Source organism: Gossypium hirsutum, chromosome D01 (assembly GCF_007990345.1).
Source record: "Gossypium hirsutum isolate 1008001.06 chromosome D01, Gossypium_hirsutum_v2.1, whole genome shotgun sequence".
Lineage (NCBI taxonomy): Eukaryota > Viridiplantae > Streptophyta > Magnoliopsida > Malvales > Malvaceae > Gossypium > Gossypium hirsutum.
In genome coordinates, this window is record NC_053437.1 from 44,164,530 (window position 1) to 44,180,890 (window position 16,361).

Sequence of the window (16,361 nt, forward strand, 5' to 3'; positions counted from 1 at the left end):
CGGATCCTCCCCGGGTCGGGTCACTGCGCGGGTCGGACCTTCTAAACGGCGTCGTTTTCAAAGCTACTGAGGCATGCTTAAAACGGTGCCATTTCTTTCCCAGGATATAAACTAAAATAAACCTAAAACCTTCAGTCATTTTTTTAAGAAAAAACCTAAAAGAAACTAGGCTCATTGCGCCGCTCCGCATAATGGCCGTTCATCAGCCCTTCAAACCTTCGCTCGACTCCGATTACGACGGAGCGAACAAAGATCTGGCCTCCAGGTAACCTCTGCGCACCCTACCATCTTTATATTTTTTAGTATCGTCCCTGAATGAGGAACCAAAGAGCAAAGAAAAAAAATCAAATAAGGGAAAGAAAAAGAGAACTTTAAAAAGCAAAGCAAAACTCTCATTCACCTTTAGATTCCTTTTTTCTCTGAATATTTTTCTGTTTCTTGTATTCAATATTTCGGTGTGCGTCTCTTTTTACATTAAAAAATCCCCCCTTTTTACAATTTCTGATATCTCCTTATATTGCCGAAAAACCCTCCAAAAGAAATAATCAAAATCCCTATTTTTTTACATTTCTCTTAATTTTTGCTACTTTTCTCTGATTTGTTGTCGATTTCTCCTCTTTTTGCTTGCTTTTTCTGCTTTGTTGCGTTTGTTTGTCCTTCTTACAGGTACGGCCGTACGGAGGAGCGTGGCGTCGAGGCGCGCGTGTGGGAGGCTACTGTTGGCTACGGCGCTGGAGGCTAGCTAGAAACCCTAGGGTTTCTGTTCCCTGAAACGTAGTGGGCTATTGAGTGTTGGGCTTGTCCAACAGGGTTAGGTTAAGTTGAGCCATAACGATTTGGGCCAGATATCGGGCCACTATAATTGGGTCAAGTGAATTTTTGTAATTTGGATTGTTTATTGGACTGTTTAATTTTGTTTTTTTCATTTGGTTTCTTTTACTAACGGGCCTGGCAAATTGGGTCTATTACAGCTACCCCTCTTTGCCCGTTGTCGTGTGACGGGAACGAAGCAAAGACTAAAAAAATGGCCAATTTTCCCGATAGTGCTGGACTTTGTTGCTCTTTTCTTCAAGTAGCTTCATTCCACCTTACTGCTTCTTCAGAGGTATAAGAATTGCTTCAATCCGCTCCACATTGTGGCTTTAATCTGCTTCACTGCACTGCCTGGGAGTGTAAGATTCGCTGCTGTAGCTTTAATATTTTTAACCGCAATGTCAGGGAGGCAAGATTCACCATTATGGCTTTAATCTGTTCAACTGCACCTCCTGGGAGGTAAGATTTGCTGTTGTAGCTTTAATCTTTTTAACCGCAATGTCAGGGAGGCGAGATTCACCGTTGTGGCTTTAATCTGTTCCACTGCACCGCCTAGGAGGTAGGATTCGCTGCTATAGCTTTAATCTTTTTAACCGCAATGTCAGGGAGGCAAGATTCACCGTTGTGCCTTTAATCTGTTCCACTGCACCGTTTTGGAGGTAAGATTCGCTGCTGTAGCTTTAATCTTTTTAACCACAATGTCAGGGGAGCAAGATTCACCGTTGTGGCTTTAATCTGTTCCACTGCATCGCCAGGGAAGTAACACTCACCGCTGTGGCTTTAGTCTTTTTAACTGAAATGTCGGGGAAGCAAGATACGCCGTCGTGGCTTTAATCTGCTCCATTACATCGCCAGGGAGATAAGATCTGAAATTCTTCGGTCTATTCCACTGTAATCTCAGGGAGATAGGATTACCAGCTTCAATCTGTTCCGCTGTAATCTCAGGGAGATAAGATCTGAAATTCTTCGGTCTATTCCACTATAATCTCAGGAAGATAAGACTTGATGCGATCTACTCTACTGTAACTTCAGAGAGATAAGATCCTTTATTTGAATCTGCTCCACTGTAATCTCAGAAAGATAGGATTACTAGCTTCAATCTGCTCCGCTGTAATCTCAGGGAGATAAGATCTAAAATTCTTCGGTCTATTCCACTGTAACCTCAGGGAGATAAGACCTAATGCGATCTACTCTACTGTAACTTCAAAGAGATAAGATCATTTATTTTAATCCGCTTCACTGTAATCTTAGGGAGATAGGATTACCAACTTCAATCTGCTCCGCTGTAACCTCAGGGAGATAAGATCTGAAATTCTTCGGTCTATTCCACTATAATCTTTGGAGACAAGGCCTGATGCGATCTACTCTACTGTAACTTCAGAGAGATAAGATCCTTGATTTTAATCCGCTCTACTGTACTCTTAGGGAGATAGGATTACCAACTTCAATTTGCTCCGCTGTAATCTCAGGGAGATAAGATCTGAAATTCTTCGGTCTATTCCACTGTAATCTCATGGAGACAAGACCTGATGCGATCTACTCTACTGTAACTTCAGAGAGATAAGATCCTTTATTTTAATCTGCTCCACTGTAATCTCAGGGAGATAGGATTACTAGCTTCAATATGCTCCGCTGTAATCTCAAAGAGATAAGATTTATAGCTTCCAACCTACTTCACTGCTGACCAGGGACATAAGACTTGTGGCTTAAATCTGTTTCCCTACACCTGGGAAAGATAAGATTCGCCGTCTTCGATCTGCTCCGCTACTGCTTAGGGAGACAAGATCTGTAATTTCTAACCTACTCCACCGCTGACCAAGGACATAGGACTTGTGATTTCACCGATCTGTTCTCTGGGGAACATGACCTGTATAATTCGTTTATGAACTTAATTATGCCTAATGATTAGGATGGCATGATCAAAATGTATCAAATGCTCCTAACTAGACATGTGTGAATGGTGTTTGCATGAATGCAGAATTTTATTTTTCCGAGAATGATCCCGCTTAGGTTGTCATTACTCGAAGTTTATTAAGTCTTTAACACTGACGTGCCACAACGCCTTCTTGTTTGACTGACTTTTTTGAAGAGACATTTAGCCAGGTGCCCTCCACTGTAAACCTCAAAGTTTAATCCATTGGGGCACAAAATTTGTACCATCATTCTCTCACTATAATCCAAGTGTAGAAATATGCGGCTTTTCCTCAATTATTCTATCACCATTCGAGGATACATGATCTAAATCGTTCTAGTTCCTTACACCATTCCCAAGGTGTCGTACCAAAGACTTATGTGCAGATGAAGGCTCTCTTCTCCGATCTAACCTCTTCTTATTGCCTGATGATTATTGCTTACTTGTTTATTTAAGCTTTGTCATTAACCCGTCATCTTGTCATTTTGTTCAATCAATGTATTTGACAACAAAATCCAAGGAGAAAGTCCAAATTTAGACTCTTCCTTCTCAAATTTCCAACCTTTAAATTTGGTGAGCTCTAAACAATAGTCTTGTTTTAGGTTCCTATATTATCTAGAAACTTTTCAGAGTAATATGCAAAACCTCCTTTGTGAAAGTTTTATTAGTCCATTAATCATTATTCCAATGCAATATACTTGCGAAAAAGGATCATAACAATGGATAAGAATAAAATTGGCTCTGAGCATAGCTCGAAATAAATAAATTATCAAAAATTGTAAAGAAGGATAATAAAGAAATTGATTGGGAGTGTTTATCTTGGAAAAGGAAAAAAGAATTCCAAGGACGACAAATTCAATATAAATAATATGAGAATTGGGTGCCCCAGATATCGCAGCTTAAACTTCTCTGTACAAACTTTCTGAAGACCATTCTGAGTTTGACATGTGTTTAGGAGATCTACATTGCTTTGTCGATGCCCCAAGATGTCGCCTACCCTTTCCTGTTGATTCAGATATAACAAGATAACCATATGCCCCAATCAAACCACGATTCAAGTTGCTCTGATCCCTTCATGCGCCATTCTGATCAATATTTGAGCCGCCCTTTTCGGGTTTTCAACTCAAATCCCCTTTGGCCTAAGGTGCCCTTTGCGGGTTTTCCCCTTAGCCTCTCTATTTTTACTTTTTCATTTTTCATTTTTTCATTTTCACTTTTCATTTTTCACATTTTTTTAACTCAAAATGCCCATTGCGGGTTTTCACCTTGGTCCCTTCTCCTTCGTCAGGTAAAGTAATTCTTGACTGAATTTGAGTTTACAGGATCTGGTAATTTTTACCATCCATCCTACTCAAGATCAGAGCTCCTCCGAAAAAGGCCTTTGGTGTCCATTTTCCTCTAAAATCCTTTTGTGTAAGAAGGATCTTTCTCAACATTGGTTGTAGGCTCGCGTCATTCGCCTTTGATACATTTGACTGTGCTGCATAGCTTTTAGCCTTTTCTTTTTGATTAGATTGAATTCATTCTGCCTCATCCAACTCTTAGCTCAACTAATACCTGGAGAGAAAATATTTTTACTGTAATGGGTAAAACTACCTCCATCCCTCAAACCAAAGAGAATGATGTTGCCCCAGTACAGATGTTCGACAAGCAAGGAGGGCAAATGGTAATTTCTCATGCCAGTCCTTGCAAGTCTCAGTCATTTTTCCTTCAATTTTCTTGATATTCATCTCTAGGAAATTCGTTGACGAATCGCGACGTCTGATTTCGACTTGATTACGAACCTTAGTTATCGTGCTATTGTTCAAGCTTAACGCATTATCCAATATAATTTTCTCTGGAATTCTATATCTGCATGTGATGACATTAGCGCATGAAGCAGCCTCTATCCCTTTGATGAAGTAATTAATGATCTCAAAAATGAAGCAATGCCCATTGGAAACCTTCGATGATGATGACGGTCATGCCCCATTTTGCTCAAAATTTGAGTCGCCCTTTTTGGGTTTTCAATTCAAAATCACCTTTGGTCACAAAGTGCCCTTTGCAGGTTTTCGCCTTGGCCTTTCCTTTTCTTTTTCATTTTTTTCTTTTTTTTCTTTTTTTTAATTTTCATTTTCATTTTGACTTTGATTTTGATTTTGATTTTTGTTTTTTTTTTCTTTTTTTGAATCTGAACTCATAGAATTAGGCAAGTCCTTGTTATCCTATTTCGACCAGAATCAATGTTTTTATAGATAAAGTCCTCCACCTAAGATCTTCCACTTTCATCTTGTATGCGAAAAATCTTCTTTGGTATCAGATTTCTTTTATAGAGCCTTTTGGGGCGCAACTATGACAAAAAACTTTGGATCTTCCTCTTTAATCTAACAACATCTTGAAGGGATAGAAACTCGACTTCAAATGGGCAAACTATGCTGAGTCAACGAGAGAGGCATTGCCCCGACAAAGAATTGCATCATTTATACTAAAAATTTATGCCATCACGCTGTTGTGCAGATTTCATTATCAGCGGTTAACCTGGGCATATCCTGGCATGATCATATAAAAACATCTTTGAACCCTAGAGGTGACTCAACAAGGTCTTGCTTCGTCTTTGCAATCAGGTCAATTCTAATATTCACCAAGCTCATAATTTCTAATGATTCCTTGTGAGGTAAGATCTGTCTATCCTCTTGTTCAACCATCATCAACAAGTACAGAGGTAAGCTACGACCTATGTCATTTTCAAAGTCATGAGATCCCTCTAAACACATGTCTCGCTTAAAAGGAAAATCTGAGTCTGTAGCAGCGTCATTCATGTCATTGATCTCTAGGGACCCATAATAAGTACCAAAGAATATACAAAAGAATGTATAAATTTATGGATAATTATTTGTACAATATGATTATGAATGAATGAATGATGTGGAAGAAAATTCAAAAGAATGAAATAATCAAAAATATTTATTGAAAAAGAATGAAAGAAAATTGGCTTAAAAATGCTCGCAAAGACGTATTTCATTAGAATAATAACGTTCAGATATGAGCCTATTTCACAAAGAAATTTCTATCATTTTAGGCTAAAAATAACAAAAATGTTCTGAACATTACTCTAAATAAGCTCTAAAAATCACAGGGATTTCTTTCGCAGTCCAACAGCCTAGAACACTCCCAAATTTATAAAGACGAATATCTAACAAGGTCCCTTTCCATTTGTGTCTTCATACATGGGATTGATGTGAACGCTTCTTCACACTTTCTTCGTACATCACATTCGCCTCGTCATCAATGTGATTTGGTAGCGGATATTCTGCACTTGATGAATCATCAAATTTGACAACGCCTATATTGATGAGTCTTTCAACTAGCTTTTTGAAGGCAATGCAATTCTCTATTGAGTGCCCCGTAATTCCCGCATGATAATCACATTGCACGTTTGTATCATACCATTTAGGTTACGGAGGTTGTGGGGGTTTTGAGTAGAAAGGTGCAACAACGTGCGCATCGAATAAGCTTTGATACAGCTCCTTATATGACATCGGAATTGGTGTGAACTAGAGCTTCTCAGTACTTGGTTTCACTCCAGATTTTTGTTTTAAAGGGCTCTGATGACTGGTGGTTTCTGTCTTTGGCCTACCCACAGTGATTAGTTTTAAGTGGCCCTTACTATATCTACCTGTATTATCCCATTTATTTCTCCTCTTCCTTGGGGCCTTTCTGGTATCTGGGTACTCCACCCTTGACTACTTTATTTCTGCTAGGTTATCAAGAGCAACAGGAAAATTGTTCCCCAAATTAGATCTTGGGTCCATCAAGCAACTCACTGGTGTTGTTGTACTAGTCTGATACTGTCGTGATCTGCTAGCAAAGAGTGCCTCTTGTGGGCGCCCATCTGGCTGGACCTGGACACTTGTCGGAGTACAATCTAAGGAAAAGGCAAGATCCTCAACCCCAAAATAAACACCGAGCCTTTCACTTCTTTTGACTTCCCAGCTAGCAATCGGTTGAACTTGCCTATCATAGTTCTCTGCAATTCTAGCATCTGGTCTCTCATTTCCTGTTAAAATTCAGTCAATTGCTCCTGCATCTGTATCTGCATTCACTCTAATCTTTCTAACATTTGTTTCATTTCTCTAGTCTTTGCTTGGATACCGTAAAGGTGTTTGGTTGATTGGTTTTCCAGATTAGCTGAAATAAATTTACTCATTTAGACTCTTTCAATGGACTTTAATGCATGTAATGCAGATGCATAAAATGAATGCCTAGAGAGACATTGATTTTGATTCAATTACATTTAGGAAACTTTTCTAGAAATTAAATTCCTTTACATAAAACAGATGCATGTACGGCCTCGCCCTTATATTCCAAGAGACAACATCGATCCTTTTCTTCATCCGCATGTTTGTGATAATCTTGCCAATTTCCAATAGATGCCACTGCTAGCTCCTTTTCTTGATATTGGTCGCGATCCATCATCTTTCCATCTTCATAAGGCTCGTCAGCTTCTTTGAAACGTTGAAGGCTCTTAGACAATCATCTTGAATCCTCAGGCCACGAAACAAGGTCACGAACTCTTCCATCGTCCTTCTTGTGTTTCTCAGAATATATTTAGGCAGTCGTATTGTTTTCCACTTTATCAAGGAATTCGTATTCCATGACAAGCTTTCTAATTTAGTAATCGAACTTGAATCAATATCTCTTTCCTAAGATGCAAATGTAATGCAACCATAATCAAAACACAACAAGAGGGGTTAGTACAAAACAGAAGCAAGCAAGGAAAACAAAAGTACCTAGTCGGGTAGCCACTAGAGATTTGGAGTAGCTCTACCTAGGATGGGTTCCTAAGGTCTTCTATATGCGGTTTGGCTCTAAAGCCAAGGTACCCAAACCAGCAGATTCCTCGATCTTTACCCATTATAGGCTCATACAGACCGAGTTCGGTTCAGGGGAATACATTTCCCTATGGCTGCACAGAGATGAAAATCTCACAAAGACATAGGTATGGATGTATCCCGAAAGTGATTCACTATCTTGCACGGAGGTGAAAACCTCACGAAGGAGTAGCTTCTCACTCCCACTTAAAAGGACAAGACTAAACAGTCTTATGCAATATGATGCCAAGGTATAAAAGCACAATTTACGATGATCATACAGATAGATGCAAAGAGAAGATCGAAAAATTTTAAAACCCAATTTTAATTTTTGACAATAAGACAAAACAATCAATTTACGGCCTGACTCTCTTGGGGTCCCTAGTGGAGTCGCCAAGCTGTCGAAACCATTTTTAAATTTTGAAAAATGGGGATCGAATTTTGAAAATAAAATGGGAGTCGCCACCGATCTTTTATTAAGGTGTGATCGGTTCACCATTAAAAATAAATTTTAGGTCTGCGAGATTTGAGAAAATAGGTCTGGGAGTCGGTTACGCACGAGAAAGGGTTAGCACCCTCGTAACGCCCAAAATTGGTACTGAATTGATTGTTTAATGTCTTAGGGTCAAAATTTTGAAAAGATTTTGAAAATACATCCTTTTAAATGAAAATTTGAATGAAACGAATCGGAGGATGAAACTCATTTATTTCAAGGAAATAGACTGTCACACTCAGTAAGTTAGAGTGTAACATTTTAAATCCGTGAAATTAAGTTTATCTCTTGACTCTTAAAACCTATGCATTTCGAGAAGAATATCCGATTATTTGGGTCAAACGGCAAATTAGAACCCAATAAGTTAGGATTTAATTTCCTGAAATCCCTAAACACCGAACATGGCCTTTATTTAAAATCTTTAATTCGGGGTAGCAAAATTACCAGATCCAGTGAGTTAGGGTCCAACGTTTGAAATCCCGAGGGACTTTATTTGAGATTCGTATGATTTTATTTAAAAGATACCAGGCCATCCAAATTGAACGAGAAAAATTGAAGCCCAATAAGTTAGGGCACTATTTTCTCGAGAATCATTGAATGCCGGATATTTTGGGAATTTAAAACTATTTCGGTATTTTGATAAATGCGATCTTTTAAGCGAAGTAACATGATTGAATGTTTTCGTATGACATAAAGGATGATTCGTAAATAACATACACTAGTGGATAACAAATAATCAATATAAGTACAAACAAGCACAGTATCAATAATCTCAATTACTCCGATATCAACACCAACATTCAAGATACATATTATATAAAAGATAAATCAAAATACATTAAACAATATACATACATTAATTTAAAATAAGTAATATGTAGGGTGAAAAACTTCATGTAAGTAATAATATATACTAATATGCAAAAAGTGAAATACACTAAATATATGTGGATATTTAAAATAAGTAAATCATCTATATGTATCAATAGGTATGTAAAAAATATAAATTTTAAAATTAAATAATATATACATTACGTACATACATATATGTATAATAAAACTAGTTTAAAGATAATAGTAAATAATAATAAAGTAATGTATACATAAATAGGAAAATAGAAATATAATCCAATATAATAATGATTACAATAGTAAATAGTATAGGTTAATTTTAAAATAAGTAATATGTAAAATAACTTTGAATAAAATAATAAAGAACTTAAAATAATTAGCCTTATAAGTTAGGTTAAGATAATAAATAAAAGGTTTAATATAATCTATAAAAGAGAAAATTGGAACTAAAATAATTTGAAAATAATTTTTTTTTAAAATAACCTATATAAAGTGATGTATATATATAAACACGTATTATATATAAAAGTTTAAAATGGATAAATAATAGCAAATAAAACAGAATCATGAAATAATTTAAAGCATGCCATATAAAATATAAATTACATACAACAAATATATTTAAAATAAGGGCTATTTACAAAGAAAAATAAATGAATAAATGAATGAGGTGACACAAAAATAAAAATAAAAAATAAAATAAAATAAATAATAAATAATAAAACGAAGTATATATAAAATAAGTAAAAAGAGAACCACAATAGTGCTAATAATAATAGTAATGCAATAAATTAATTAATAAGCCGACTAATAAAAAGATTAAATCATAATTAAAATCGAATTAACAGGAACAAAAGAAATATTAAATAAAATGCGGGTCAAAATGCGATTAAAATAAAATTAAAAAAACCAAAAACATAATTAAAATAAATAACAAGAACTAAATTACAACGCGCGAATGACACGAGGGACTAAAAGGGAAATAATCCCAACACCTCGAAACGTTGCGCTATGAGAAGGACTAAAGTGAAACAAAAATGAAATAAGAGGTTAAATTTACAAAAAAACCCTAAAAGAACTGGATTGTAGCACGCAATAAAAGCGAGGGACTAGTGGCGCAAATAAGCCATTTAACGAAAATGTGCGGATCCCCCCGGGTAGGGTCACTGCGCGAGTCGGACCTTCTAAACGGCGTCGTTTTCAAAGCTACTGAGGCATGCTTAAAACGGTGCCTTTTCTTTCCCAGGATATAAACTAAAATAAACCTAAAACCTTCAGTCATTTTTTTAAGAAAAAAACCTAAAAGAAACTAGGCTCCTTGCGCCGCTCCGCATAATGGCCGTTCATCAGCCCTTCAAACCTTCCCTCGACTCCGATTACGACAGAGCGAACAAAGATCTGGCCTCAAGGTAACCTCTACGCACCCTACCATCTTTATATTTTTTAGTATCGTCCCTGAATGAGGAACCAAAGAGCAAAGAAAAAATCAAATAAGGGAAAGAAAAAGAGAACTCCGAAAAGCAAAGCAAAACTCTCATTCACCTTTAGATTCCCTTTTTCTCTGAATATTTTTCTGTTTCTTGTATTCAATATTTCGGTGTGCGTCTCTTTTTACATTAAAAAATCCCCCCTTTTTACAATTTCTGATATCTCCTTATATTGCCAAAAAACCCTCCAAAAGAAATAACCAAAATCCCTATTTTTTTTACTTTTTTCTTATTTTCTGCTACTTTTCTCTAATTTGCTGTCGATTTCTCCTCTTTTTGCTTGTTTTTTCTGCTTTGTTGCGTTTGTTTGTCCTTCTTACAGGTACGGCCGTACGGAGGAGCGTGGCGTGGAGGCGCGCGTGTGGGAGGCTTCTATTGGCTGCGGCGCTGAAGGCTAGCTAGAAACCCTAGGGTTTCTGTTTCCTGAAACATAGTGGGCTATTGAGTGTTGGGCTTGTACAACCGGGTTAGGTTAAGTTGAGCCATAACGATTTGGGCCAGATATCGGGCCACTGTAATTGGGTCTGGTGAATTTTGTAATTTGGACTGTTTATTGGACTGTTTAATTTTGTTTTTTTCATTTGGTTTATTTTACTAACGGGCCGGGCAAATTGGGCCTATTACACACTGTACACATACTTCTTTCATGACAAAGGCTTATCATCATACGTTCATCATATTCAAACTTTCAGCTTTCACATTTGCATAGCTTACGCTTTCGTTTCATAGCACAGTCATCTAGAGCAGAAGAGATTAACATGTAAGCATAAGAGCCAGTTTAAAGACTCACTTGATGACCTTAAAGGCGGTTTAAACTTCAGACTTGGGCTTCCGTTGAGTAGATCAACAGCCCCTAAGCGATAAACCATAAGAAAATCATCAATATTTGTCTACTTAACTCATTCACCTTTAGATATCAAAATCGCTAAGAAAAGCTCTACCATATTTGCTTCATCAAGCTTAGTAGTACTACTCTTAGGCAACATCACATGTAAAGCTACAAATCTTACTTTACCAGGGGCATCTCGAGCTTAACCTCCCATTCCAGACTCATCCCAAAGGATGAGAGGATTTCCCCCCTCATTTTACTGTTATATAGGTAGATAATTCTTTTTAGGGAAGGAAGGGAACAGTCCTCTTCACTTACCTGGTTAACTAGATATTTTTCCTTGTCCCGTTAGATGTGCAAAATGTGTATTAATCCATATGATCGCTAGTTAGATGCACAACAGTTGTAAATCAAAAAACGCATACATAGCTTATGCTTGAGGTCCTAGACCATCCTTCGTTAGGTCATAGCTAATAGCTCAACTGATCATGTGTTGGCGCATCACGCCCTCTTAGCAGCGACTCTATTACGTAAGTCCTCTTTGTGCTTTACTAGGTGTCCTTTCCTAATGGTGTCTCGTATCATATTTTGTTACAGACTGTGTGCCCATATATACATTAAAAGTCTTAGTAGAGTGGATAACATTTTATTTACTCATAGACTTCATAGTTCACCATCCAGGCGTCACCTTACCTTGACCTCACCTAATCCTCAACCAGTTTACCTAGTCCTGGGGTGTTCTCATATCTTTCTTTATAAGCCATTTGACCCGTCTCTAAACATTATTGGGACTCAACAACTGCCACATCAGTCATTTGGTAATCTTATCCAAATCTTACAAATTCCAAACCTAATCAAGTACGTTCTTTTGGTTTTTTAACTATCTTAGTTCTCATTTGATTACCTCTTAACTATTTTTTTTCTTATATCTTAGCCGACTCAATGCCAACGTTACTAGATGCACTTATTACTAACATAAGATTTCCATCATAAGGTTCTATTCCTTATAACGAATTTCGCCCAAACTATGCACGCCAACCAGAGGCTCCTAGGGTGAATCTTTTCTTATCAGACTTACTACGTGTTCACCCTAGTGTCCGCCAACATTAAGGCGTCATAGGCACACTCAAAATGGTTATTATCTTTATACTAGCTTGAACTCCATTCACTTCTAACTCATCTTATCAAACCCATTCTCTGATCAATGCGCAAATATTAAGATTTCGTCAGGCAGGATGTTACAAATAAAGATCAAAAACCACAATTAAACCTAGTGGCAATGGATCAAAACCAGAACCCCAATTCACCACAGTGGCAATAGGTCAAAACAGAATACCACAATGCACCCTAGTGGCAATGGGTTAAAAACCATCCGTGGCACAATTAAAACCTGTAATGGCCCTTTTTCAGTGGCATCAAAAATACTAGTTTTGAGACCCCGAACTCGATGAGTGAGTTAGTGTTTTCATATTTATTTAATGTTTATGAGTATTTATTAGGGTCATATTAAAATTTGGTTAAGAAATTTTAATGATTAAATAGTTAATTAAGTAAAAAGGGGATAAATCGTAAAAGGTATGAAAGTTGATTTCTATTAAAAAAAGGATAAATGATCATGGAAACATAAAATAAAGGATTTAGTTAGCAATAATACCATATTTTGAATTATTGGATGTTTATGGATTTAGTTTTGTTGTAATTTTAATGTTTTTAAAAGGTTAAATAGGCAATTAAGTAAATGGTAACTTTAAAACAAAAGAAAGAAAAATCGAATCGTCATCTTCAACCTTTTATTTTGCTTCCAAAACCTAAACACCATAGCTAAGTGAGGAGTTAGGTCCGGCCAAACTATTTTCTATTTCTTGGTATGTAAATGTGTCCCGTTTTTAGTGATTTTTATATTTTAAGCACGTATTAGCCTAATCTAGCTATCCCGGGGGGTCAATTTGTAAGATTATTAAAAGTATAAGGACTTGCTATAATTGAGTTGAATACGTTTTGAATTTAATTGATAAATTATTAAATTTGGTTTTTAAATATACATGTTTTGTTAAATAATTTTTAGTGATTTAGGGATTAATTTGTTAAAATAGTAAAATTCAATGATAATTATGTGAAATCTTAAAAACATAAGTTGTTTGTGATCCTATTAAAAATCAGCTAGCATGGTTTTTGGGTTAAAAATGGTTAAATTGTGAGTTTTGGGTTTAGAGACTAAATTGCACAAAAGTTAAAATGTTAGGGGTAAATTTGTAATTTTACATTAAAATGGGTTGTAAGTTAAAATCTATAAAGTTAAGCTATTAGAGTTACTTAATGGAGTTAAATTATTATTTAGGTCAAGAAAGGAATCAATCGTACTTAATTCGAAGGAAAGTAGAAGTTTTGAATTACTTTTCAACTTTGCTATGACAACCGTTGTGATTGAAGTAAGTTCGTATGAGTCACAAACTTATTAATTATTGCTTGGATTGTATGTTATTTCATGTTATGATAGATATAATATAAGTTGGCAATATTACGATGCTTTGGATATTTAATTGTTTAATAGTCCCATTTGAACCTTGAGAATACTTAAGATACAAATAACATGTCATTCGGGATTATATAGTTTCGGGTGTTTGTCCTGGATGTCCTACAAATGGTTGAGTTCTTGCATGTGTTGAAGATTTTCTACAGCTCGTGTGAGCAGCATCATGTAGATAACATCCCGACTCACAACTCATGTGAACAAACTGATTTCACAGCTCGTGTGAGCACTATTGAAAATATTACAGTTACATGAATAGGCACACTTTGTGTGAGTATCCCCGAGTATCCAATGCTATTCTATATGGTTTAACAGGTAAGTAAAGTTTAATACAAAGACACACATATGAAATTATTTGTGTTAATGACTATATAAAATGGAAAGTTTGATATGTGCAAATAGATTGAAAAGGAAATCAATTAAACAAGTGATGAAAGATAGATGTATGGAATTCATTTCGTAATATATGCTATGTTTCATGGATGTTATATTTTTAAGTTATATACTAACTATGTGGATTTTTGTGAATAGGAAAGTAAAATGTCTATATGATTTAATGAGCATGGTTGAATGACTTATCATTTTATGTTCGATAAGTTTGAGTTTGTTATATGAACTTACTAAGCATTAGTTACTTACGTAGTTGTTCTCTTTGTTTTATAGATCATCGAAAGCTCGACCGGTTGGAATCTTGTCAGAGCCCTATCACACTATTCGTCAACCACTTTGATATTTTTGGTTATTTTGGCTATGGTTATAAATGGCATGTATAAGGCTTATATGTAATAGGAGTTTTGAATATGCTATTTGGCCAACTTGATGTGGTTATGCCTTTTGTGTACATGTTTTGCTTTGACTTGTAATGCATAGGCAAGTTTGTGTCTTTTGATCACTTTTAAGTGCATTGTAAATATATGGCTTGTGACTTATTCATATGTGATTGAAATGGTTCAATGATGTGTGGGTGTGGTGATGTATGTTTAGGGTATAATGTGGTTATGAATGAATTGAGTTAGTGTGTGAACTGTGGTGTCTTTGAATGGCATATTGGGTAGAACTTATAGGGTGGTTGATTTGGTATGTTTTGAGTGTGTTTGGAGAGTGTTTTGATCATATGAATGCATGTGGAAATGGTGTGTCTTGGTGTGCAAGAATAGGTTTTGAGATGGCTTATTTTAAAGGCTAAAATTGAAGCATATGGCTTGAGACATGGGCTGTCACACAACCGTGTGTCATTATTATTTTAGGTGCAGGTTTAACAAGGTCTGAAACACGATCTATGACACGGCTGTATGTCTCAAGTCAATTTATAACACAAACTGGCACACGGCCTACAACACGACCGTGTTGCCCTAATTTGAATACTCACACGAGTAGATACACGAGCTAGGACACGAGCGTGTGTCCCTACTTCGAATGTTCACATAGTCTGAGCTATGTCATATAGTCCTGTGACCCCTGTTTTCAATTTTTTACATCTTTTTTCTATTTTATTTCAAATTGATCCTTAATTGTTTCCAAGTTACTTTTAGGGCTTTTTAGGCTCGATTTAAGGCCTGTAAGTGTATTGTTGCTATGGTTAGATCAAGTTATTGATTGTTAACATTAAGTTGCATAATTGATTCTGTTTTGAAATTTAACATTCTGTTTTTTACGGTAATGCTCTGGTGATGGAAACGGGATAGGGGTGTTACAAAGCAGATTTCTAAAACATAAAATACATGTCGACATGACCAACATTTAACCCTCATTGGCAAGGTTGGAACATAGCATTTCAAGAGCAAGTTCAAAATAAAAAATTTTGGGTTACCCATAATATCTCAAATATATATATACAAAACTTACTTCATATATAAAGACATAATTCGATATTATACTATTTCAAACCATATTATATATATTTCAAACGTAATGTGCATGGCGTAAGTATACAAAAAGCACAATTTGATAACATATTTCTCAAAAATAATTGTACTAGCGTGCTTAACCCAATTTTCATAAAACATGGACAAAATGTCATATTCTTAATAACATAGAGCATATGAAGTTGATTTTTCGGTGTGGAGTCACTTACTTGGTTTACTCAACCGACACATAGGCAATGATTTTAAAAAAATCTCCTAGTAGCCTAAAATTTAAAAATGGAACTCGAAAATCAGAATTCAATCAATAAATTAGAAGTTTAAAAAGTAAGATTTTTCATGATAATCCTAAAACATTTTGGTTGTGTAGCAATCCGCTAACAAACTAAGACACAATTATACAATTTAATAAAACCATCTTTTTATCTAGAAAGTAAGTAAATCAAATTATTAAATACATAAATTTATATAAATTTATATATATAATAAATTTAATAAATTAATAAAACTTGGTTTAGTATGGTTTCCAACCAAATAATATGTATTCGGACCTAAAATATTTTTAAAAAACAAATTAAAAATAAAATTCTGAAATTCTAAACTTCATGATCGTTTGGTTTAGTTGAAGTCATTCAAACTCATAGTTTACATGGTATTTCGATAGCATAAAAACATAAATTTAAATATTAAATCTAGTACTAAAACTCAAAAACTTATTTCATCAAAATCGATG